The following is a 26,721-nucleotide window of genomic DNA, read 5'->3' as shown; positions in this document are numbered from 1 at the left end:
AAGGGAAAAAGGGTAAAAAGGGAAAAAAGGGGCCGAGATCCTCGTGATCTCCCACTTTTATATGAAGTATTCACGTGAATGGAATGTTATACACCGTTGGTCAGTCTCTCGATCATCAGTTTCTCGTTGCCCCTCTCGCGAGATGTCCATCTGTGCTTATCAATAAGTTTGCATTCCATTGCTGGGTTTAACCAAAACATGTGTTGGGTTCTCCAGGAAAATGCAGCTAAGATGAAGGCTTTAGCTGACAGGCAAAAATTCACTAAAAGAGAAACTTGTTTTTTAACAAAACCAGGACAAGGAGGAACTTGGTGATGCAGGACGATCTCTATCAGCACATGTGGTGTTTTCCTCTGTTGAAGATGGATTCAGTCTCTTGGCCCTCTGAAAGATAAGTGGAGGCTGGGGGGCTGGGAAGGGGTTGGGAACTGCAGGGAGGGGGGTAAAGTTCTCTTTGGGGCAAGGGTGATCCAGGAACAGTCCCTTTTGGGCAGGCGAAGGGTCCAGGGAACTTCACAGTGCGATGCCAGCGTGTCCCGGGCAGGGCAGCTCCAGCCTAGTGTCAGTGTTGTATTGCAGGTCAGGAGGCTTGCATTGTGCCTGTCAGACGGTCCCGGGGTCTCGTCGCGCTTGAGGGACCCGACAGGCATCCCGGGCGCCATCCCGGGATCCGGAACGCCGGTGCCAGTTGGCGTAGCGCCAATCGGGTCCTGGTTTTCTTGTATCAGCAGCTGAAAGCGTGGATGGTTTTTGCATTTTGGATGTTTCTGCGCAGTTGTGTTTTATGGTGTAGTTCTGGGCTGCATCGGCAGCTGTGCTCTGTACCCCTCCAGTCTAAGGGACTGGCACTTCTTCCCAGCATCTTGAAGTTTTTAAGTAGTGCCGCCGTCTCCTCTGTGTGTGTGTGCGCCAGTGCCGCCGTCTCCTCTGTGTGTGTGCGTGCCAGTGCCGCCGTCTCCTCTGTGTGTGTGTGCGCCAGTGCCGCCGTCTTATAAGGGGCCGTGACGTAGACAGTACTGAATGCTGCTCCGTGCTACTTCTCCTCCGGTGGCAAATGCTTCACAGTCGCCTGAGGAAAGACGCTTAGCAATCGATCTCCAAGAGAAACGAAACACATGATGCCATAAGGCGAAAGAATAGCAGGGCATCTCTTCACAAGCTAGTCGCTGATCTATAGCTGAGGGCAAACACTTGTGTGCTTGTGGGAGAGCCTGTGTCTTTCCTGGAAGCGTTTGGGAGTTTTGCTCAGACGCGTGTTTCCTCAAGTTCAAGAATCAAGATCTAGGATACCTGCAGACAGGTGCCTGTTTGTGTGGAGACAGTCTGCCTGAAACTCTGTGTTCCTTAGCGCCCGCTCTTTCTCCCCGTCGCTCCACACGCCTGGGAGTCCCTTTCTTTCTCTCCACAAGCACGTGTGTTGACTTCGTCGCACACGTGCATCTGCACAAGCGTTGAGCTCAGCGGATGGAGTGTGTCTCTTGACACTTGCTGTGCGTTGGCTGTGTCTGCCTGCTCCAGTGAAGAGAGAAACGGGAAATCATCTTGGTAGAGGCAACAAAGCAAAAGCGAGGCAGGATTGACATCTGCTCAACAGAGACGGATTCCCCGCACTGACACAGTTCACAGTTACACGAGAAGAAATCTGAGCGGTACATGGACCGGAGACGTGTTTCCGAAGAGGTAGTTTAGCGAGTGAACAGCAGTGTGCGCGACTTTCAGGAGTGTGCCAGAATCACCAGAGCCTCTGTTCAAAAGCTGCTGCCTCTGTGACCGCATTGAGGCACGTTCGCGTGTCTGCGAGTGTATAGACGGGTCTTTCATGTTCACTCCAAGGCAAACGGTCCGCTATTGCTTCTGTGCGTACAGATGCGATTCCCTTGTCTCTTGAGAACACAGGGAACTAGGTCCATCCAAATCTACAGGGTAAGGACGCGTCTGCATATGTTTTGGTGAAAAATCGAGTGTGCGTGTTCTGACAGCTGCCTCTATGCAGACGTCTCCACAGAGACACTTCTGAATGCCCCGCAGCCCAGCACTGAATGGATACACAAACAAGTAGACCGGTGTGAGCAACCACATATGAAGAAGGACGTCTTTCATCTCACAGAAGCACAAACGTATTGGAGTTCAAGCACAAGTCAGAAACAAGGTGTGAACAGATGAGCTGCTGCTATATTCTCCGTTCGGCATGCTTCGTTGTAGCTCTCTTGCCGGTCGGAAGAGCAACAGCTGACATAGAACCTTTGTCACAATGCCCGCTACCGTGGTGACGATGTGGGCACTCTGTGTGCGTGACAGGGACCCAGCAGGACTTGGTGTCAGCTCAGCAATTACTCAGTTCCCCAAAGAAGCTGAATTCTGCAAATTGCTGCTTTTGCTCTTGAAATGATGTCATCAGGTGGGTGTTTTGGTGTAATACACTGAAAACCAGAGCAGAAATGCTGAAATATTCCCATGCTATGCATGGTCTCAGGAGCAAAGCACCGTGACTCAGCCTAAGTAGATCTGCCGCTTATTCTTTTGTCCTGCCAACAGATTGTGGAAGTAGAGTATAAAAACCATCCTGATGGAGAGATCTTTGCATTTTAGGCTTAGTCTAGGTGTCTCAAGTAGCCGGGGTTTTTGCTTGGGCCTAATCCATCAGGTCTGATGGCTTTCCTCCTCGTCTCCAGATGAATGTGTTAGAAAATATAAAGCAAGGAAACGTCCTTTGGCCCAGCCTTGCCTTGCCTTATTTCCTTCTCATCCTGTTCTCTGTCCCAGCCTCTCGCACTAAGCCCTCGTCTGGCTGCATGTCTCTTCTTTCCTCTCTCCTTTTCTCAAACTCTCCTGCTTCCTGGCTTTTGTCTTTCCATTCCACCATTTCAGTCCTGCAGCCCGGCACTAGATTTTCCTCTTCCCTCCCTTTGGCTTGCTCCCTTCGCTTTCTCCGTTTGTTCCATATCCTTCTTTCCGACTTGTCTCTTGGAGACTTTTGGCCACGCTGGACCCAAGTCTGGGGATGTTTTGGAAACTTTTCGGAGGCCTCGCTGGTGACAGGGGGGACAGCAGGCAGTGACAGGCCCGGGGCTGAGAGGCTCCACCTCGCCTCGGGGGCGCTCGGCTGCCACACCCAGCTGACATAGAACCTTTGTCACAATGCCCGCTACCGGGGTGAGGATGCGGGTACTCTGTGTGCGTGACAGGGACACAGCAGGACTTGGTGTCAGCTCAGCAAGTTCTCAGTTCCCCAAAGAAGCTGAATTCTGCAAATTGATGTTTTTGCTCTTGAAATGATGTCATCAGGTGGGTGTTTTGGTGTAATACACTGAAAACCAGAGCAGAAATGCAGAAATATTGCCATGGTATGCATGGTCTTAGGAGCAAAGCATCGTGACTCAGCCTAAGGACATCTGCCGCTTATTCTTTTGTACTGCCAGCAGATTGTGGAAGTAGAGTATAAAAACCATCCTTATGGAGAGATCTTTGCATTTTAGGCTTAGTCTAAGTGTCTCAAGTAGCCGGGGTTTTTGCTTGGGCCTAATCCATCAGGTCTGATGGCTTTCCTGCTCGTCTCCAGATGAATGTGGTAGAAAATATAAAGCAAGGAAACGTCCTTTGGCCTAGCCTTGCCTTGCCTTATTTCCTTCTCATCCTGTTCTCTGTGCCAGCCTCTCGCACTAAGCCCTCGTCTGGCTGCATGTCTCTTCTTTCCTCTCTCCTTTTCTCAAACTCTCCTGCTTCCTGGCTTTCCTCTTTCAATTCCTCTATTTCAGTCCTGCAGCTCGGCACTAGATTTTCCTCTTCCCTCCCTTTGGCTTGCTCCCTTCGCTTTCTCCCTCTCTTCCATATCCTTCTTTCCGACTTGTCTCTTGGAGACTTTTGGCCACGCTGGACCCAAGTCCGGGGATGTTTTGGAAACTTTTCAGAGGCCTCGCTGGTGACAGGGGGGACAGCAGGCAGTGACAGGCCCGGGGCTGACAGGCTCCCCCTCGCCTAGGGGGCGCTCGGCTGCCACACCCAGCTGACATAGAACCTTTGTCACAATGCCCGCTACCATGGTGAGGATGCGGGCACTCTGCGGGTGACAGGGACACAGCAGGACTTGGTGTTAGCTCAGCAAGTTCTCAGTTCCCCAAAGAAGCTGAATTCTGCAAATTGCTGCTTTTGCTCTTGAAATGATGTCATCAGGTGGGTGTTTTGGTGTAATACACTGAAAACCAGAGCAGAAATGCTGAAATATTCCCATGGTATGCATGGTCTTAGGAGCAAAGCACCGTGACTCAGCCTGAGTAGATCTGCCGCTTATTCTTTTGTACTGCCAGCAGATTGTGGAAGTAGAGTATAAAAACCATCCTTATGGAGAGATCTTTGCATTTTAGGCTTAGTCTAAGTGTCTTAGGTAGCCAGGGTGTTTGCTTGGGCCTAATCCATCAGGTCTGATGGCTTTCCTGCTCGTCTCCAGATGAATGTGGTAGATAATGTAAAGCAAGGAAACGTCCTTTGGCCTAGCCTTGCCTTGCCTTATTTCCTTCTCATCCTGTTCTCTGTCCCAGCCTCTCTCACTAAGCCCTCGTCTGGCTGCATGTCTCTTCTTTCCTCTCTCCTTTTCTCAAACTCTCCTGCTTTCTGGCTTTTGTCTTTCCATTCCTCCATTTCAGTCCTGCAGCCCGGCACTAGATTTTCCTCTTCCCTCCCTTTGGCTTGCTCCCTTTGCTTTCTTCCTTTGTTCCAGTGTTGCTTTATCCATGCGAGCCACGGAACTTGACACACCAATATGATGTTCACAGAGTTCGCTTTATTGTCGGACCGGGCTAGCTTTATAGCAAAACTGCCCTGTCCACGCGCCTTACAACAACGTGATTGGTTGTAACTCGTGTTATACAATAACACGATAGGCTGCATGTGCTGTCCACGCGCTCTGCACGCATGTGTCTGGCGATTGCTCACTCATTATTACCTTCTAATGGTGCTCCTTTAGTTTCTTTTGCCTCTGGCTTCACCTCTCAGCCAGGCTGGCGACAACCCCATCCCCCTGGGGCGCGGGGGTGGGCTCTGCCACTACATCTCCCCCTCTTTTATTTAATATTATCAATACACCATATCTTGCTTTAAATACAGTGTGAAATACAGGGTAAGAACATTAAGGCTAATACAATTACAATTAACAAGAACAAACCTCTTTTCAATATTCCTTTTAACCAAACAAGGCATTCACCCCAAAAAACCCAATATCTTCTGTTATTTTCTTGTTCTGCAAATCTTCTATCTTTTTAAGTTCAAACAACACATGCAATCGAATTCTTCATAACTGTGAACATGTCCAATAAGAAAAAATTAATTGCTGCTCTGTTTTACAAAGTGGTATTCTCAACATTGGCTACATTCGTTGCTTAAAGCGATAACATGTCTGAGGTTAAGGGTTGTCATCACTGCAATCGGTTTCTTCTCTGTTAGCTAGCCAAGGTCTCACCCACTTTGCTGGGATCCATGAATTTTTGTGGTTACCTGTAGAAACACAAGCATATCCCCTTCCCCAGGTTATTAGTGACATAGGACCTTCCCATTGTTGTGTTGTCGGATTAAACACACTAACCTTAGGCACATTTTCGGGAAAATCTTTGACATTTTTGATATGGTGCATAACAACCGGTTCCATTTCAGTTTCACTTTTAGGATTAAGCCAGTTCAGCACATACAATGCCTTCATCAATACCTCTTCTGGGCTCACACCAATTCCCCCTTGTTTTTTCAAAACAGACAAAATATTTTTTAATGCACGGTGTGCACGCTCAATAATTGCTTGGCCAGTAGAATTATAAGGGATTCCAAACAGGTGTTGTACCTTCCACTGGGTGAGGAAGGCTGCAAGTCTGTCAGAGTGGTATGCAGGACCATTATCTGTTTTGATTTGTGTAGGGACACCCATGACAGCAAAAGCTTGTAGTAAATGATGTTTTACTGCCTTTGTATTTGCTGAGGTCAAGGCTGTAGCCCACAGCAGTCCTGAACAGGTATCTATGGAGACATGAATGTACTTTTGTCTGCCAAATGGTGCAAATTCAATAATATCAGTTTGCCATAACTGACCTGGCTGCAAGCCCCGAGGATTTACTCCCTTTTGTTGGAGAGGTACTATGCGGACACAATCAGGACAAGCTGCAATAATGGCTCGAGCTTGTTCCTTTGTAATTGTAAACTGCTTTCGGAGTGCTGCTGAGGATTGATGAAAGAATTCGTGAGCTTGTCTGACTTGTTCAAAAGGGGATATATCTGCTACTGCCACAAGTTTGTCTATGATGCTGTTTCCCTCTACTAGACCACCTGGTACGTTAGTATGGCTTTTTATATGCATGATAAATACTGGTGCTGTCCTATAATCTAATACGTTCCACAAATCTAACAATGCTTCAAACAACAAGGAATTGGAAACTCGCTGCAAAAGCGCTCTATGTATTCTTTGTACAATTCCCACAACATAAATAGAATCTGTTACCAGATTAACTGGAGAGTTATGCCATTTTTGCAATGCTACTAAGCATATTGAGGGCAGTTTCTTTTAATGTGTCCTGTCTGTTTGCAAGTAAAACATGCTAGGCCACAAGAAGGGCTTCCACCTTTCATTGCAGGCTTACGTGCTGCAGCCAAGGCCGCAGCGTGGGCTTGACCATGTATTTTTGCTTTTTCTACCTCCTGCCGCATAATTGGTACCTGTGTGCAAGCTTCCACCATCTCTGCTAAAGAAGCAGTTTTTCCCAAACCGGCTAATATCTGTTGGCATTGGGTGTTTGCATTCATCATAGCCAAATCTTTCCCCACAGCAGCTTTTGCCTCTGGAGTCACGTTAGGAGAGGCATCTATCACTTCTTTTAAATGATCCACAAATGTCATATATGGTTCCCCAGGATCCCACTCTATTGTAGAATAGGGTGGCACAGGGTTACCTCTATTTGGCAATTCTTTCACTGCCGCCAAGGCAAGCCCTTGCGTTTGCTGCAAAATCCTTGGATGGAGTGCTGCCTGCGTAGCACCATCCGCATATTGCCCACGACCCAGTAACTGGTCCATGCTCGCTAACCGCAACGGATCATCAGCTGGTAAACGAACATTTTCTAATACTGCCAATTCCACTTTCCCCTGCCACTTGTCCAAGAACAGCAAATACCCGGTTGGAGGAAGCAATAACTCCATCAATGCCCTAATATCTCTTTAAGTTAGTACTTGCCCCTTGAAAAATGAATTGATTAGCTGCATCACATGCTTATTATCCATACCATATTGCATAACTGCACTTTGCAATTGCTTAACCGTTTTCCAATCAAAAGGTGACCACTGCCTTTGTCCTCTATTATCTATGTGCACTGGCATTGCTGTAATACTACCAGGTGACATGATCCCTTCAATAGTTGCATCTCTGATTACCCCTTGCCAACGTTGCCCTGCATTATAAGAATGATCTCGAGGAATATCTCTACCCTGATGCACAGGGGCAGCACCCAAATTATCATTATTATCACTGCTATACAATTCCCTTGTGTTTCCCTGTGGATCAGTAAGTCGACGCATATTTGCAAACTGATCTGCTAACCCAGTCTCCAGCCCTTTTCCATATCGTGCTCTCAAATATTCATCTGCTTCTCTTACAGACCACATCCCATCTTCAACACATTGTCTAGCCCATTTTTGTATTCGCTCCCTTTTGATACGGAGCTCCTCCGGAGTGAGGTCTAATTTCGCCCCCTCCCTTTCCTGTTTTCCCCGTTTTTCACATTCCCTGCCAATTGCCTCCAGCCCGTCCTTAATTGCATCTGACGCCTTTTTATATGCTATTAACCGCGAAGTTTTACTGTTACCGCCATCTAGTCGTTTCATAGCTTCTAGAACTTCTTGCATCTGGCTCTCCTGCCGTCTCAGTAAGTCCTTCAGGCTCTGCACGTGGCTCTCCTCCTGGAAGTCAGGGCGATTCTGCGATGCTCCGTCCTGGTGTTCCATCGGGTCCTCCGGCAAAGGCATGTCGGCTGGATTAACCTGTCCTGGCTTGTTGAAACTTGCTGGTTGCTGCCATTCGTCGTCGGAGCCAGGCAATGGCTCAACGGGCGCAGAGGGTATAATTTGCTCTCCGCCCCAGAACTCCAGATCTGATACGGGACATACCAGTGGTGTTGATTCCTCGGAGTTCTCGGAGGGTGGGCAGCTCGCAGCGGGCGGCTCCGAGGGGACGGCACACAGCTCCGGCTCCTCTGAGACTTCCTGCATTAGCTGCCTGACCTCCCGCCAGGGTCCGGCGAGATCGCAAGCCTCGCGGTTCCCCCTTGTAGCCGCTTCCCATAGTTCGGTCCCTATGTCCTCCCATGTACCGGGAGAAAAAAATTCGTCCGTTGAACGAACACAGCCCTTACGCTGGGCGAATAGTAAAACGCGCTCCACCGCGTCTTTTTCCAAAATTCTTCCTGTTCTTGCAGCCAGCTGCAGAATACTTCTCACTATTATTTTTTCTTCCACGGATGCCGTGTTTCCCATGCCACCTGCTTCTTCGTAGGCCTACTTTCCGCTATGATTGAGCGCCGGGCTGGTGTCGCCCCCAGGTGGCGTCCTCGCGTCTTCACTTCCGGCGATCTTGCTTCGATACGAAGTATCACGTCGGGGTCACCAAAGTGTTGCTTTATCCATGCGAGCCACGGAACCTGACACACCAATATGATGTTCACAGAGTTCGCTTTATTGTCGGTCCGGGCTAGCTTTATAGCAAAGCTGCCCTGTCCACGCGCCTTACAACAACGTGATTGGTTGTAACTCGTGCTGTACAATAACATGATAGGCTGCATGTGCTGTCCACGCGCTCTGCACGCATGTGTCCGGCGATTGCTCACTCGTTATAACCTTCTAATGGTGCTCCTTTAGTTTCTTTTGCCTCTGGCTTCACCTCTCAGCCAGGCTGGTGACAACCCCATCCCCCTGGGGCGGGGGGGGGGCTCTGCCACTACACCCAAAGAAGCTGAATTCTGCAAATTGCTGCTGTTGCTCTTGAAATGATGTCATCAGGTGGGTGTTTTGGTGTAATACACTGAAAACCAGAGCAGAAATGCTGAAATGTTCCCATGGTATGCATGGTCTTAGGAGCAAAGCACCATGACTCAGCCTAAGGAGATCTGCCACTTATTCTTTTGTACTGCCAGCAGATTTTGGAAGTAGAGTATAAAAACCATCCTTATGGAGAGATCTTTGCATTTTAGGCTTAGTCTAAGTGTCTCAAGTAGCCGGGGTTTTTGCTTGGGCCTAATCCATCAGGTCTGATGGCTTTCCTCCTCGTCTCCAGATGAATGTGGTAGAAAATATAAAGCAAGGAAACGTCCTTTGGCCTAGCCTTGCCTTGCCTTATTTCCTTCTCATCCTGTTCTCTGTCCCAGCCTCTCGCACTAAGCCCTCATCTGGCTGCATGTCTCTTCTTTCCTCTCTCCTTTTCTCAAACTCTCCTGCTTCCTGGCTTTTGTCTTTCCATTCCTCCATTTCAGTCCTGCAGCCCAGCACTAGATTTTCCTCTTCCCTCCCTTTGGCTTGCTCCCTTCGCTTTCTCCCTCTGTTCCATATCCTTCTTTCCGACTTGTCTCTTGGAGACTTTTGGCCACGCTGGACCCAAGTCTGGGGAAGTTTTGGAAACTTTTCAGAGGCCTCGCTGCTGACAGGGGGGACAGCAGGCAGTGACAGGCCCGGGGCTGACAGGCTCCCCCTCCTCTAGGGGGCGCTCGGCTGCCACACCCAGCTGACATAGAACCTTTGTCACAATGCCCGCTAGCGTGGTGAGGATGCGGGCACTCTGCGGGTGACAGAGACACAACAGGACTTGGTGTCAGCTCAGCAAGTTCTCAGTTCCCCAAAGAAGCTGAATTCTGCAAATTGCTGCTGTTGCTCTTGAAATGATGTCATCAGGTGGGTGTTTTGGTGTAATACACTGAAAACCAGAGCAGAAATGCTGAAATATTCCCGTGGTATGCAAGGTCTTAGGAGCAAACCACCGTGACTCAGCCTAAGGAGATCTGCCGCTTATTCTTTTGTACTGCCAGCAGATTTTGGAAGTAGAGTATAAAAACCATCCTTATGGAGAGATCTTTGCATTTTAGGCTTAGTCTTAGTGTCTCAAGTAGCCGGGGTTTTTGTTTGGGCCTAATCCATAACGTCTAATGGCTTTCCTGTTCGTCTCCAGATGAATGTGGTAGAAAATATAAAGCAAGGAAACGTCCTTTGGCCTAGCCTTGCCTTGCCTTATTTCCTTCTCATCCTGTTCTCTGTGCCAGCCTCTCTCACTAAGCCCTCATCTGGCTGCATGTCTCTTCTTTCCTCTCTCCTTTTCTCAAACTCTCCTGCTTCCTGGCTTTTGTCTTTCCATTCCTCCATTTCAGTCCTGCAGCCCGGCACTAGATTTTCCTCTTCCCTCCCTTTGGCTTGCTCCCTTCGCTTTCTCCCTTTGTTCCATATCCTTCTTTCCGACTTGTCTCTTGGAGACTTTTGGCCACGCTGGACCCAAGTCTGGGGATGTTTTGGAAACTTTTCAGAGGCCTCACTGCTGACAGGGGGGACAGCAGGCAGTGACAGGCCCGGGGCTGACAGGCTCCCCCTCCCCTAGGGGGCGCTCGGCTGCCACACCCAGCTGACATAGAACCTTTCTCACAATGCCCGCTACCGTGGTGAGGATGCGGGCACTCTGCGGGTGACAGGGACACAGCAGGACTTGGTGTCAGCTCAGCCAAGTCTGTCTGCGAAGCAGCAGTGGGATGCTTTTCCACACAAGCAGAGCTGTGGAGCCCTGTGTGTCCTTGTCTGCAGTGGCTGTACAGCTCTGTCTGAAAATGAGTTTATTTCTTTCCTGCAGTTAGAAACCTTTCTTTATCACAGCTAGCATGCTCATTATTTGGAAGGCACCAAGGAAGGGGGTATGGAAGGGGCAGAACTTGACTGACAGCTGGATTGATTAAGAAGACTATACCATCCCATTAGTGTCATGCTTCGTATTTCAGGAGAGTTGGGAGACCGACAAGACCTGATAATGTATCACAGCAGCAGCGTCTCCATTCTGCTCCAGCTTAGCAAAGCGTTGGCAGGATTGTTCTTAAGGCCCCCCTAGTGAATTACATCCTCTCCTTAAAGCAGTGGGAAGTATCTCAAAGAGTTAATTGCATCACTTCGTATTGCAAACACTCCTCACGAGCATTTAGAGTACGACTGAGAGCTGAGAGAGGCCAGGTAGGATAAAGTGGTGAATTTGGGCATAGCAGAAAGTTGGATCTGTGAGAAATGCAGTTGTGATTCCTGCTGAGGAGATGTTCAGTGTTTACAGATATAACCAAATGAGGCACAGGCTCTGAACCTGGAAAAAGGAAAAGCTGGTTAAGTTCTATGTAACAAGTTATGAAACTTGTTTATGAAGTTATATTGATAGAGGGAACTAACATTTTAAGGGTTACCCAACCCCATTATAAGGGCCTACTAACAAACTAACACTTTAAGCCACATAATGAATTTTACAGTTTAGAGCTGTATGTAACCAATTGTGTTAAAAAAAAAATAAAACAGAACCTCATCGAATGCCTAGATAAGAAGTTTTACAGCCCCAGCTGTAACCTTCAGGAGACAAGACAGCCGAGATTTACAGCAAAAGGGGGCGCCAGTCTGATTTCGGTCGACTTGGCAGCTTGGGTTCCAGCCAATTCATCATAATGAGCGACGGGTAGAAGTTCACTGTGACGAAGCTGAAGGAGCCTTCATCCAAAGACCCCTCCTCAAAATCACCAAGTGACACTGTAGAGAATATGCTTGAAGAAACAGGGCACTTGGTACTTTTCCAGTCCCACTTGCACAACCCAGCGTACGTGTCGGACAGCAAGGATTTGTCCTTGGGTAATCAATAGAAAGAAACTTATTAAGAAGTAAAACACGAAAAGAGGATGTAGAACAAAGGTATGCTGTCTTGTAGAACAAAGACGTGCTATTTTGTAGAACAAAGACGTGCTATTGCTGTAACGGGTGAACATTACGTTGTAACTAATTACCTTGTGTCATATACCACGTGAACCTTGGATTAACCCTATAGAATAGAATCAGAATTGTAATAAAACGAGCATTAATCATCCCTCCATGAGGACTCATCTTTGACCCGCGGCTCTCCAATCTTCATGGCACTGCGCAGGTGTAACTGGGGAGGGTCAACGAGGAGACTATGGAAATGGTTATCTGAGACTCATTTTAATAAGAAGTGGGGAAAGGTTATGAATATGTAGAGGGGTTTCTGGGGTCATTATGAATATGTAACACCTTACTATATTTAAGCACACTTCCCATTGTTAAAAGATGTATGTGTTGGGCAGAGCGAATCCCCGCGCACCCAGCGCTGTTTTGCTTATGCTCTAATGAACACGTATTTAAGGAATACAACTAAGGAATTGGATTAAACGTTGTTTATCCATAGAAAAAGTGTAAGCTATTTATTTCAATTGGTGACCTCGCCGTGACAACCTTGGATGGCTCTGTGTTACCTCAGGTTCAAGGGAGGCGCCCCACATTAACAGTGGCCCTTGCACTCGGGTGTGCGGAGAGCTACCAACGTTATTCAAAATTAAAGCAAAAGCAAAAGAAAGAAGCTCACTCCCCCTGAATACTGCAGTTTACCCATAATCCAGAGTGCACGACGGTCCCGACAGGAAAAGTGGACTGTAAGTACCGCCGGGTCGGGCAGTTTGACTGTGTGACTGGTGTTGGCTGAGACGCAACCTGGTTGCGAAGGGAGCGTGGAGTCCTTCTAAGTGCGCTTCCAACACCCCGCGAGGGCCTTGGCCACTGAAGGGACAAAGTGAGTGAAGAACTCTGTGGATTTGAGCCCCACGTTGTGAGCCAGGTTTTGTGGGTTTGATCCTCACAAGAGGTCGAAGGGGAGTGACCTGCCAGAGGTACCCCCTGACAGTCCCTTGGTGAGGGGGTCACGTGAGAATTTTGGACCCCCCAACAGTCTCTTGGGGAGGATCATGCTACAATTCTGGGATGAAGAGAAGTTCACCCAAGGAAAAAGCAAAGGATAAACAGGCTCCTGGAGTGGACCCCCCAGTTTGTAACAAAGTCCTGGGGAGATATAAGAAAGAAACTAGAAAAACTCAAAGAGCTAAGGAGAAACTAAGAGTTAACTCATCCCTCATCCCACCTGTTGGGACGGGACAGTTTATTGGGTGTCAGAAGTGGGATATTCTGTGAGAAGCGGTTCGGGCGGGATAGGAGCCAGAGGCTCTAAAGGAGGACTGATCGGTCTGTGCCGCGTTCTCCGGCAGTGGGTCATGGCATCCCGGGTCAAGCCAGGCCTGGACTGCTCCCTGATGTTGAGTTTACTGAAAGATTATAAGGCTTGCCGGACTCCTGAGGGTCTTAGGAGGGCTTCTGGACATTGGTCGGCTCCAGATATTGTAACTGAGCAAATAAGGGACTTGGCAAAAAAAAGCAGATTTGAGATCTCTGCTGTTTTGGAAGCAGCATTGATAGCTGCCACAAACAACAAGCAAACTGAGCAAGAGGTCATTAAATCACCTTACACAGATTTACAAGCACAATGGAGTAAACTTCAGCAAGCAGAGAGAGAATTAGTTGATAACAAATGAATCGTAGAAAACTTGCAGAATGATTTTAAATTATTTTAAAAGATAACACCAAACTGGACCTGGCCATCGCACTGGGAAGAAGAAACCCAAAAGGAAAGTGCTAGGAACTGCAGTGAGCGGGGTCACCACGCCAAAGAGCGCGAGCTCCCGCTGCAGCCCAACAGATGCCATTGCTGCTGGGGCACCAGCCACCCGGTCATCAGCTGCCCCAGAAGAGCAACACGAATGTTTTGTTCAACATGAGAATTTGTTTGTTCTTTGAGGGAGAAAGGTAAGTCTTTTCCTGTCGAAGCAGCCTTCTTACTTGTGGTCCGAGAAAAGGTTAAATAGGAAATCATCATGTTAGTACAAGAATTTACTAACCTTCCCGAAAAAGGGGGAACTGATAGAGGGAACTAACTAACTAACTAACCCATTATGTTAAGAAAAAACAGAACCTCGTCGAATGCCAAGGTAAGAGGTTTTACAGCACCTAGATGTAAACTTGAGAAGATGAGATAACGAAGATTTACAGTAAAAGGGGGGAACCAGTCTGATTTCAATCGACTTGGCAGCTTGGGTTCCAGTCCATTCAACATAATGAGCCAAAGGTAAAGAGGTCACTGTGACGAGGCTGAAGGAGCCTTCATCCAAAGACCCCTCCTCAAGACCACCAGATAGCACTGTGCAGGTGCAACAGGGAGGGGTCAAGGAGGAGACTATGGAAATGATCACCTGGGACTCATTTTGATAAGAAGCGGGAAAAGTTATGAATATGTAGAGGTGTTCCTGGGGTCATTATGAATACGTAACACCTTACTGTATTTAAACACACCTCATATTGTTAGAAGTTGCACATGAACGGTGGAACGATCCCCCTTGCGCCCGACGTCGAAATGAACATACCTGCTTTATAACCTTGTGAGTTGGGAAGTTTTATGACTTGACAGGTTGTAAAGTTGTTTCCACTCACCATCACAGCCAGAGAGCCCTGCAGCCCCGGCGCAGCTCTGAACAGATGTAGAAGGCAACCCCAGCTCCTGCAGCATCCTTTTCTTACTCCTGCAGTGATTACCGCCCCTTAAGGGGTGGGGAGGAGGAGGAGATCCCTTCGGTACCTGCAGTCTGCTGGTTCACTGCTGGGGCGCAGTGCTAGGGGCGGGAAGTATGAAAATAAACCGGAGCAGCAGTGCTCCTGGGGCCGGGGGTGTTCCCTGCAGAGCATCCCCCCGGGAGCCGGGCCTCGGCTCAGCCCGACCCAAACCCGCCCCACGCCCTCTCGGCGGAACCTCAGGAACCAGGGACAAGTGACCCCAAGATGGGGGTGGCCGGGCAGAGAACGGGTTCCCTCTGGCTGGGAAAGGGGGATTGAGCTGAGGGGGAACGGGAGGTTTGGAAAAGGGGAAGGGGGTTCCCTGGCAGGCAGCAAGGCTGGAGGGGTGTCCCGTCCCCTCACCCAGCCACGCGAGCTCCGCCAGGGGCTGGAGCGCCGCTCCATGCGGCCACCGTCCTGTCTGTGTGAGAGACCGTGAGGGAACAGCGGCCGCGCTCTCCCCGCCCCGCGACAGACACCTCATCAGCCACTGCCCGAACGGCGCCGGTACCCGAGGAGGAGGACTTGAAGAACGTTAACTCCCCCTCCTCGGCGGGGTGTGCCGCCCACTTCCCAAGAGCGGCTCCCAGAGCAACCAGCTCCCCTCCTCCCCGGCGGTACGAGGCACGGCCTCAGTGCGGCGGCTTCATTGCCCGCGCCGAAGATGGCGGCGCGACGGGAGCGGGAAAGCGTGAGGCGCTGCAGGCGTCAGGCCTGGCCCGGGAGCCCCCAGCCACTCCTGCTCCCGCGCACCCCCCCCCGTTTGCTTTTCATTTGTGTATCGTATATAAATGCAGAGACAAGGAGCAGCGGCACGGAGCAGGCTGCTGGGTACGAGGTGTTCCCTCAGCACACACACCCACACCCCCCCGTCCCGGGCCGGGCCGCTCCGCACGAAAGGGAAGGTGAGGGAAAAACAAAAACTAAAGGCACAGAGGCGTCCTGGCTGAAGCCGAGCTGTGCTCATCTACCCTTTGAATGACAATTCCAAAGGCACATCCCCACTCACGAAAGCTGGCGGCTCCGCAGGGTCCCCAGCAGACACAACCACCGGCCGGCGGGGCGGGGGGGGCTCTGCCCGGGGAGCTCCCGCAGGGTCCGCAGTCTGAGGACAACGCTCCGCCCACAGCCCCGCACCGAAACCGCCGGAAGGTCCCACAGCCTCCTTGTCAAGCCCAAGGGAATCTGAGCTGGGCCCGTATACGGTCAGTGCTCCAGAAGCTTCTCTGCTCCCAGGCGTTTCATTAAACGAGGAGGGCTGTGGGCGTGACCAGAGCGCCCATCAACCGGAAGTGCCGGGCGCTTTCCTGCGGCTGCAAAGTGCTGCGACATGGGGCTGTGGGCACCCCGGGGCGGGGCGCGGAGCTGCTGCGTGCCCCCAGTTCTGGGTCCCCCGACCCAGAGCAAAGCGCTCCCCTCCTCTGGCTGCCGACCGTCAGCCCGGCTTCTTGCACAGCCCCCTGGTTACCCCCTCACCCCGTGCCCCCAGTTAGTCCCAGCGGGTGTTTCTGAAGCCCATGGACGCCTCAGCCCCACCCGGGGTGCAGGATGGGCCTTTGCTGGCTCTGCCCTGGTGCCCACCAGTTTGCTGCCAGTGCTCCCTCTGGGGGGCCCTGGATAAGACCGGATCCACCTGGGCACCCCCAAAGTGCCTTTTTAGCACTAATTTTTCTCCTGAAAAGCAAACACAGCGGGGCTTTCTGCCATCCTGCCCCAGGGACCCCCACTCAGACCACACCGGCACTTGGTTGCCCATCGCCATTTATTGCAGTCGCTGCCCCCACCCTGAAGCACGCAGGCTGTTGTCCCACACTGCCAGCACCACCCCCCATGTCCCCCCAGCTCCCTCCAGCTCCACCACGAGGAGCGGCTGCCCCAGCAGTCCGTGCTGCTCCCACATCCCAGCCCAGACCCCAGACCCCCGTCCCGCCCTGCCCAGCTGCGGGCACAGACCCGTCCCCCCAGACAGCAGGGTGTCCTCTGCCCCCCGGTGCCCTGACAGGGCCATACCTGGCCGGCTCCTCGAGGTCGTGGTGTCTGGGGTGGCCCTTGGCGTTGTCGGCAGCTGAGAGGCCCCCATCATGGAGAGCTGCTCGTCCTGCCGGTTCCCATCAGTGCCGTCCTGGCCCGACAGCTGCATCGCGTCCTTCTGGGAAGGGGAGAGCGTGTGACCCAAACACGGGGCCCCACTCCGCATCCCCCAGCAACCCTCCCCCAGCCAGCTCTCCCTGGGGAAACTGAGGCACGGATGGATCCCCCCGCAGGCTCAGCATCCCCCTCCCCACCTCCGTCATCCCTACCTTGTTGGGGCTGCGGGCGCCGGATGGGGACGGCCGTGGGGTGCTGGGCGGTTGGGGCTGGAAGCGCGGGGGCATGAGGGTGTGTGGGCCCCCGCAGCTCTGCGGAACAGTGGGGTACCTGCACTCGCCCGTCCGCTCCCTGTGGGACAGGACACGGGGTGCTCAGTGCCCGGCAGGTGGCACCCCATGTGTCACTCGACGCCAGGGAGGGGTCAGGGGGCAGTTACGGTCCAGGCGCCAGCGTGTGGAGGGGCCGGTCGCAGGACAGGCAATGGAAACCAGGCAGCAGCTGCCTGGAGAGAGGAGAAAAGGGCTGGGGAGCTCCTGGGGGGCACAGCCCCACCTGCACACCGTCCTCTGCCACAAAAAGCCTCTGCACCCACCCCTCAAGATTGGTTCGGGAGGGCTCCTCCCACACGTGCCCCCTCATTGTGCCCCCTCCATCACTGGGAAGCTGCAGCTGGCAGGAGCACAAGGCACAGCCACTTGCTCAGCATCCCCAGGGGCGCTGCCCACACGGCTCCCACGCCAGGGTACCACAGCGGCACGAGCTGGGACAGCCAGCAGGAACAGGGCCGGCACTGCCAAAGGCACCGCGGTCCTCATCGCACTCACTTCCTAATCCCAGCGGCATCGTCACGCTCTGGCTGCAGCGCCTTCTGGAGCTGCCCGCTGAGGCTCTTCCACCGCTCCTCCTGCTGCTCCCGGAACGCCCCCAGCTCCCAGCGGTCCAGCTGTAGACGGGTGACACCCTCAGCCATCTACCCCAGGATGGGACATGGCGGTCCCCAGGGGGACAGCCGGGAGGGGGCACCCTCGCAAGGATGCTGCCTCAGGCTGCCAGGCCCCCAAGGTGCCAGTTCTGCGTAGAGGGGACGAGCCCTCACCTTGCAGTCCATCTGTCTCTGCAGCTCTTTCTGGAACTGGTGCCAGCCCTCCTCCTGGCCCGTCACCCGGCATCGTCACCTCCTCCACCGCCTTGTTCAGCCGCTCCTCGCACGCCTCAAACTGGCTGCGACTGACTTTGTCAGCCAGGGCGGCTTTGTCTGCTTTCTAGCAACGGGGAAAGGCGGGAGAGCGGTGGGGACAGGATCCAGGGACAACGTGAGAGGGAGAAGTGGCTACGTGGCCCTGTTCACCCCATCACCCCCGTGGGGTTGCTCCCACCAGCCAAAGGCACTCGGGGTCACAGAGGGACCTGGCAAGGGACCCGCAGCCGGGCTGGAAATCCTCCCTCCCCCGGCTGGTTCTGCCAGCTGGCACCCAAGGGACAAGGGGCGTTTGTCACCCTGCCCGGGACACCCTTGGCTGGCACCAGGGCCCCTCGAGCCCCTACCTCATCGATTCCCAGCACCAGCAGCTGCTCCTTGTCTGCTTTCTGCTTCTTGAGCCTCTCCAGGGACTGGGACAGAGCCTCCCAAGGCAGACAGCAGCCCGTGACGCCACGGCAGGGTCGGAGCTGCCCCCCGGCCAGCCGAGCACCCCCTGCCTCCCCTCCCCACCCCATCAGAAACCTCCAGGAAAGGAATCGGGAAGCTGTGCAGGGCTGCGAGCAGGGTGGCAGGCGGACAGATCCCTTGGGGTCCCAGCCTGGGCTCTGCCTGCGGGTTACAGCCACCCACCTTGATGTCCTTCTGCTCCTGCTGGCCATCCTGCTGGAGGTTTGCAAGGGCCGAGCTGAACTTCTCATAGTCCTTTTCGAGCTGCATGATGCTGGCCTGGAGGCACTTGAGCTGCTCGTCCTGCTGCAGGGACTAAGAGGACAAGGCGGTGCTGAGCCAGGGGGTGGCTGCCCCGCGGGGACAGACCCAGGGTATTTTGGCTGGTGGCTGCGGGCTCTCAGTGCAAGCAGGACATTTGCTCCAAGGCTTTAATTCCCTTCCATGCTGCTGACTCCCACAAGCCAATTAGGGGGGCAGCGAGGGGTTCCCCCACGTTACAGCAAAGCAGAAATGCCTGGGGGGTCCTGGCAGCTCAAGCCCCCTACACCGTGTCTCCTTACCTGTTTCCTCCACTTCGGGTAACTCTCCACCTTGCTGCCCGCCTTCTGGGCCAGGGATTCCAGCTGCTCCTCGAGCTTCTCGCAGTACTGGAGGAGCTTCCCCAGCAGCGCCCTGGTGTCCCAGTTGCAGCCGGGGCACCCTGCGTGCTCGTGTCCCCCGCTCTGCGCCATCGCCCTCGGCTCCTCCAGCTGCTGGTAGGGGAGGAGGAATCAGCTCTGAGCCGCATTGGATGCCGCCCACAAGCCCAGGTGCCGTGGAGGCTCCACGGCCCCATCCGGCCAGGGAATGTGGCCGGGACACTGCCAGGACTCCCCCCGAGCCAGCAGGGGCTGGGAGCACTGCCCCCGGGCCTCACATCTGCCTGCAGCTGCTCAGCTGTCTCCATCACCAACTTATTCACATACTCGGCCACAAACTGCTCCAGCTCGGCCTGGGTTGGCTCCTGCTGCTTCCCCAACTCCTTCCGCTCTGCCTTGACCTTCTGTCCCTTGGGCCTGGCCAGTGAGACGGGGGCAGGGGCAGGTTTAGCCTTCGTGGGGGTGTCCCTCGGCCCCCAAACTGGGATGCTCCCAGACCCCAGGCTCCCTCGCAGCCCTGCGGGGTAGGAAACCCTCTCCCATCCTTTTACCGCGGCTGTTGGGTCATCTGGCCGCTGCCGTCTGCTTTCCTGCCGGCTCCAGCCGCCTTCATCTTTCTGGGAGCATCCTCCACCTTCCTGATCTGTGAACGGCAGTGGGGGCAGTGAGGGCAGAGCCCCCTGTGTCATTCTGGCACAAGGACCCTTTGGCTGCCCCCTCCCTGCCCAAACTGGCATCCCCACAGCCCCTCGGGGACTGCTGCTGGCTCACCTTCTCCTCCTGCCCATGGAGGACCCTGGCCATGTCTTGCAGGAAGGCCACCTGGCACTTGAGGTCGGCCAGGATGCTGGTGATGCTCTGCCGGCCTAGAGGGACATGGTGCAAGGGGATGTGCTGTCGGTGAGGGGGTCTCAGCCTTGGGGCCAGGCTCTGAGCATGACGAACCCCTGACCCAGGGTGTCCCCACGCCAAACAACCCCCACCAGCCCCCCGGTGCTCTCACCTCCCTCTGGGAAGAGCCGGCGCACGTTGTCAAGATCTGAATGTTCTGCTTTGGTAGATTTAAGCTGCTCCACCTGCTCCTTCAGACCAGCGCAGAGGTGGCCGAGCTGCCCAACCTGGGAGAGAACCTCCCGCATCTCCGACTCGTAGCTGGAGGTGCTGGTGGAGCCCCAGGGCTTGGCCGGCTCTTGGGCATCCCCTGGGATGGTGGCTTGGGAGCTGGAGGACCCAGGCTGCACCCCAGGGGTGGTGGTGTGGGTCCCAGGTGATCGTGGCTGCATCCCCGAGGTGCTGGCCTGGGTGCCCGGGGATCCTGGCTGCAACCCCGGGGTGGTGGCGCCGGCACCACAAGATCCTGCGTGAGCAGAGGGAGTGCCTGACAACTTCACAGGGGTCACTGGTTCCCCCTGTGTCCCTGCTTGCATCCCCGGGGAGCCAGACCCTGCAGTCCCCTTGCTGGTCTCCATCCCAGGCTGTGTCCCACGTCCCTTTGGCCCCAGTGCGGAGCGCTTCCTGGCCTGGGTATCCATGGCTACCTGGGTGGGCTCGGCGGGGGCAGACTGGCCCCCAGCACCCTCCTGGGAAGAAGAGGCAAAGGGCAGCAGGGTTACTAGCAGCTGGGCAGCCGTGAGGACAGACCCCAGAACCTCCCGCCGTGTCCTCAGTCCCCATCCCCAAACCACCATCTCGCGGGGCCAAACCCATGTTGAACATGAGAGCCCAAATGCAAAGGGATCATGGGCTCAGACCGGCCATAGAGCCGGGGGGACGGGACCTCCAGGGATGGGAGCCCCAGCATTGCTGCCCAGCACCCCCAACCCACAGACTGTGCCCCGAGGCAGGAGGGCTGGTGTCCCCGAGGGAGCGGGGGATGCAGCCGCCTCCTGTCCCTGCGCAGCCCGGCAGCGTCCTGGGGCTTCCCCTGGAGCTGGGCGAGGAGAGAGACACCCGTTCAAATGTGGGAGCGGGATTTAAAGAGCATCCCCAAATGAACTGGGGCACGAGGCAGAGGGACGCTGGGCAGGGCTGTGCCTGGAGGCCGCGGCTGAATTGCGCAGGCAGAGCTTTATCTCTCCTCCTTCCCTTCCCATGGTTCTGTTTGGATGGCTCTCTAGTTCAGAAGTGCCTTAGCAACTCTTGGGACACCCTTCCCACTCTTCCCTCCTGCTTCCCTTCACGCTGGTGACACCGATGGCCGTGGGGCACGGGCACAGTGTGACAGGGCAGCAGGAACAGGGAGGGTACAAGGGCCCAGCTCTCTCCCGGGGCACCAGGGGACGCTCACCAGGCCAAGGGTCTCCTGTATCTCCTGGATGTCCTCTGCAAGGCCAGAATGCGCCTCCTGCATGGCCCGCATGTCCTCTGTCAGGCCAACATGCACCTCCTTCATCTCCTGGATGTCCTCTGCCAGGCCAGAATGCCCCTTCTGCATCTCCTCCTTCATCTCCCGCATGTCCTGTTCCATTCCAGAATGCGTTTCCTGCATCGCCTCCTTCATCTCCCGCACGTCCTCTGCCAGGCCAGACTGCACCTCCTTAAACTTGTTGATCTCCTCCCACAGATCCTGGAGCGAAACCCTTTCCTGGGAGAGTGGGTGGGGGGTGACCCCAGGGGAGGGTCCCTGGGGACCTGGACCCCGCTGTGCTCTGCTGCGGGAGCTCGGGCTTAACCCATCCCTTGGGCTGAGGGCGGCACGAGGGCAGCGCGGAGCCCAGAGGAGGGGACGTCTTGTGGGGGAGCACCCAGGGACCAGCAAGAGCATCTACCTTGGAGACAGCTCTCTCCTTCTCTTCTGTTGTTTTTGGCATCAGCTCCTTGGCCATGGAGGAGACTTCGGAGTTGCTCCTGGTCCCCTCCAGCGTGTCCTTCTCATCCAGCTGCTCCTCTGGTTTCCAGAGCTGCTGCCCGGTGCCCAGGGCTCCGTCCTCCTCCTTCTCCTGGCCAGGCTGGGCCTTGCTGTCCTGGTCCTTTGCCAGGCTGGGGGTCGGGCTCTGCCCTGGCTCCAGGACAGGCGACTCCTGCTGGCCCAGCTGCCCGATGATGGCCTCGAGCAACTTGTGCAGGGCCACCAAGTCGACAGCCCCCATATGGGGTGTCCCGATGGTGGCGTTCAGCAGCTCCAACAGACCGAGTGTTGCCATCGCTGCTGCTCCGCTGGAAAACACGGAGCCTGATGTGGGAAGGCGGGAGCTTTTCTGTCCGGAGGTGATGTTGGAGGGAATGGCAGCCAGCAGCCTTTGTCCTCCTCCTTCTTGCCACAGAAAGTGATCCAGTCACCGAACAGATCCAAGTGCTGAAAGTGATCAAACCACCGAAAGTGATGCAACCACCAATAGCGATCCCACCACCAGAAGTGGTTCAACCACCAATAGTGAACCCACCATCAAAAGTGATGCAACCACCAATAGCGATCCCACCACCAAAAGCGATCCAACTGCCAAAACGAGTCCACCACCACAGTGATCCCACCACGGCAAGTGATCCCACCACAGCCAGTGACCAAATGGGCGAGGGGCACAGGTGACAGGGGACAATACAGTGTCTTGGTTGCCCGGCAACAGCTGCCCCAGGAGCCAGCGGGCGCCGCCCTGGTCATTGTGATGAAGTTATCCACGGGATGGGAGATGCTGAGGGTCCCTCCTGCCTTTCCCGCTTTACCACCTACAACACAGCTGGTGACACCTCAAATGTTGTGGCAGTCACTGCAGACCCTGCCCAGATGCAAAATACAATCAGACAGGTCATGGGGAATGAAATCTCATTTCACTGAATTAAATACCCTCAGTTTTAATTACAGAGAGAGTGGCTTTATCCATGTTGTGTACTCAATCAAACTCTCCCGATGTTTAATCCGTTCCTTTCCCCACGGCACAGCGGCCTCGGAGGCAATTCCCCTTCGTGGCAGATGTGCAGTGACTGGCTCACGAGTGCACCAGCACCTGGGAACCTGGGCTGAAAACAAGGCCAAAGTGCCCGGTTTAGGATGCCTTTCCCCGCAGTTGATCAAGGCAGACGGATGCCTTTGGAGAGGGAGCTGTTCTGAAGGGATTTCTTCTGCCTCTCTTGACTGCTGGCACGAGCCAGCGGCTGCTGACCAGGAAATGTGCTCATCGCTTGCTCCCCCATGAACACTGTCCTGGCCTTTTCAGCTATAAAGACATAAACCAGAGTATGTTTCCTGTCCTCTGTACAAGAAGGCGGTTCAAATGCAAAGGTGATCTTGCCTGTAAGCAGCACGAACTGCTCTAGAGACAGCTCTTTGCTGGGGATGGAGCTGTGAGAGAGGTTCTCCAGCGGGCACGGCTGCCTCCCTTTTGAAACACGGGCAATCTTTTGCTGGGATTCCCGTCCCTCAGCCTGATAGCTCTGACATCTCCTCTGATGCCTCAGAAACGGTGCTGCTATCTACACAGCCATTGCAAGATCCTCCTGCTCTGTGAACTGAAGTTGCAGACCCCAACACAGAAAGCAGGGCTGCCATGATTCCTGAGAGTGAAGCCCACATCCCAAAGCAAGCCGGTTCTTAGAGACGGCCAAGTTTCGAGCAGCGCTGTCACACGTGAGCTGCGAGTCACACGAGGAAGAGTTCCAGAGGATGGAGCGTGTCCCCAGATAGTTTTTGCCAGCGCTGACTGAGGAAGAGGCATCCTGTCCAGGGACCTCTGCAGAGAGATCTCCAGGCAGAGCTCCAGGGGGGCAACAGCCCCTCTCAAACCCCATTTGTGCACCCCAAGTGGCCGCACTGCAATGGGCAAGCCTTCATCCCGGGCCAGAGATTCTGGGTCCAGAAGTCATGGCTTGCTCCTGGGAGGGTCTTTTTGTGTCAGCCACCTCCTGTGTTTCGCCACGCATTTCTCACTGTCAATGACTTTCATTTCTTTTCCCTCTACGCTCTCCTGCGGTTTTGCCGTGGAGAGCAGATGCCAACAGTCTATTCCAGCCTTAGGGGATCTTGCAGACTTCTCCTTTGCTGTCTGTGGGGCTGGCGATTGCCTTCTGCTGCCCCTGGTTCATTTTGAAGACTAATTCCTGGCAGACGTGGTTGGTGCTGCTGAGCAACACTCTTGGCTTTTTGCTGGTGCCCAGTAGGACACCTACAAGAAAGCAGGTATCAAAAACCTCTCAGTTCTTGTGGTGAATGGTGTTGTGAAGAATCATTTAACTTCTCATTTTCCTCCTGAGCTCCTGGGTTTTTTGGCAAGATTGGCCTCAAAAAGGGACGGGTCTGTCCTGGGGGGAGGTGGGGAGGGCACTAAATTCAGCCCAGTGCACAGAAAGCAGGGGCCGTACCGGGAACCGCGAGAGGCCCGGCCAGTGCCTCGTGTCCCGGGGAGCCCTGCCTGACTTTCTGTGCCCTAATGGGGTGCAAAGCAGAGCAGGGGGACAGGGAGCCGGGTGAAGAGGGTCCTGTGGGACCCCAAAACTCTCCCAACCCATGGTGCTGGTCCTCCTTGCATCACCCCGTCCGTGCTGCTCCCTGCACGGGACAGCTGGCATCAGAGCAGCGTCCCCTCCCCAAACCCGCTGCACCCCAGCGCTTTGAGCATCCTGGATGTCCAAAATGTTCTTTGCAGCCTGAGCTGGCCCTGCCTGGGCTGGAGATCCTTCCCAGGCAGCCCCCACATTCTGGGGGTGCCACCCAGACCCCACAGCACTGGGTACCCCAATACCCGCCAGAACTGGGCTTCGAGCATCCCCTGGTGTGGGATGCAGCCAGATCTCCAGCGATGGGGAGGTTGCCAGGTTGGGACTCCAAAAAACCACCCATGACCGATCTGACACCCCCGCAGATGTGCACCCCCAGCAACACGCCGACCACGCCGCCCAACGTCCCCGACGCTGTGGCCACGTTCTCCAAGCTGCAAACCCCCGAGAGCCGGCAGAGCAGCAACAGCCCCATCGCCTCCATGGCCTGTGCCTGCGGGAGCTTCAGCCCTGTCCTGGTTTTGTTAAAAAACAAGTTTCTCTTTTAGTGAATTTGCCTGTCAGCTAAAGCCTTCATGTTAGCTGCATTTTCCTGGAGAACCCAACACATGTTTTGGTTAAACCTAGCAAGGGAATGCAAACTTATTGATAAGCACGGATGGACATCTCACGAGAGGGGCAACGAGAAACTGGTGATCGAGAGACTGACCAACGGTGTATAACATTCCATTCACGTGAATACTTCATATAAAAGTGGGAGATCACAAGGATCTCGTCCCTTTGCCCTTTTTTTCCCTTTTTCCTCATGGCTGACATTAGGAGAGGACCTTGCTGGTCGTCCCTGCGAACTGAGGCCTAGTGAGAGACTCAATCCAGCTCCGGTTGGCTACAGAGTCTAATCCAGGACTTTGGGTGCTGGCTCTGCAGAGTTGCTGAGACTTACAAGATTGGTTTTGTATATTTTGTATTATTTTCTCTATTCTTATTAGTAGCATTAGTAAAATATCTTTAACTTTTCCAACTCTCTTCTCTCTGTCCTTCTTTCCCTCCCGATCGCCTGTCCTGAGTGGGAAGGGGGGAGAGGGAGGGGCAAAAAGGGGGAAGTGGGGGGGGAGAGGAGGTTAACAATACATCTGCCAGGGTTTGATTGTCACCCCGCAATCCTAACCCTCGACAAGCCCCTTCTGGGCTTCCTCGCCCCACAACCCCCAGCCCGCCTGGCTGCCCCCTCCTCACCCACCGCCCATGGCCTCCACCACCCCCTGCCCCCCCAGAAAGCCACGGCCACCATGGACGGCCAGAGATCAGACTGGGCTGGCGGAGGTGGGGGCGTCAGGGGGGTCCCAGGCCAGGGCGTTGGGAGCGGGGGCTCCCCTGAGAATCGCACTGGAAGAATTTTCTAGGTAGTATTTCTAGGGTGAGGGGGCACACGCTGCTGGGGAGGGCACTGGCCCTCGAGAGCCTCTAGATGGTCTTTTCTCCCCTCTTTTTTAAAAAAAATATATATCTAATGTATTATAAATCCAGAGAGAAGGAGCAGCAGCACAGAGGTGGGTGCTGCGTGGGGGGTTTCTTAATGCCCCCTCCCACCAGCATCGCTGCAGCGGGGCGGGAGAGCGAGAGGGAGGCAAATAACAAAGAAATCGATGGCTGGAGGCAGCTGTCGGCACCTGGATCATGGCTATGGGGGCACCCTGGACTGTGGGGGCACAGACGCTGTGCCCCCTGCCTCTGCATGTCCCCCCCTAGAGTTCACTCCACCCGCCCCTGACTCCACACCGCCGGGCAGAGCAGCTCCGAGCCGAACGTGCACGTGCGCAGACAAACGCGCCACAGAACGCTATGGACGACACAACCGCAACAGCACCAAAAACGCTCTGCGACGACAGTGACCCAAAACCAGAGACGGCATCAATCCAAATGCCCTGCAGGGAGGCAGTGATGAGGCAAGGAGCCTCTTCTGCAGCCCCAGGAAAAAGAAAAAGGAGCCAAACGTCACACCCTTACGAGACGGCGGCACTGCCACACACACACGCAGAGGAGACGGCGGCACGACCTAAGAACTTCTTCCCAGCATCTTGAAGTGCCAGTCCTTTAGACTGGAGGGGTAGAGAGCAGAGCTGCTGATGCAGCCCAGATTGACACCGTAAGTCACAGCTGACCAGAAATGTCCAAAATGCAAGCACCATCCAGGCTTTTGGCTGATGATACAAGAATCCAGCACCCGAT

The 26,721-nt window shown here is 54.3% G+C and overlaps 1 long non-coding RNA gene across 1 annotated transcript; it reads right to left on the bottom strand.

Annotated features, from left to right (window-relative positions):
* Positions 1-17,086: 17,086 nt before the first annotated feature.
* LOC139826842 (uncharacterized) lies at positions 17,087-17,696 on the bottom strand. The gene is made up of 3 exons (XR_011736965.1): positions 17,601-17,696; positions 17,213-17,278; positions 17,087-17,124 (listed from the first exon to the last, which is right to left on the bottom strand). It is a non-coding gene; the product is annotated as an uncharacterized lncRNA (long non-coding RNA).
* Between the last annotated feature and the right edge of the window lie 9,025 nt (positions 17,697-26,721).

Source organism: Patagioenas fasciata, unplaced genomic scaffold (genome assembly GCF_037038585.1).
Source record: "Patagioenas fasciata isolate bPatFas1 unplaced genomic scaffold, bPatFas1.hap1 Unplaced_3, whole genome shotgun sequence".
NCBI classification, from domain to species: domain Eukaryota; kingdom Metazoa; phylum Chordata; class Aves; order Columbiformes; family Columbidae; genus Patagioenas; species Patagioenas fasciata.
Note: the sequence above shows the minus strand (reverse complement) of the source record. Positions and strands in the feature narration are given on the sequence as shown.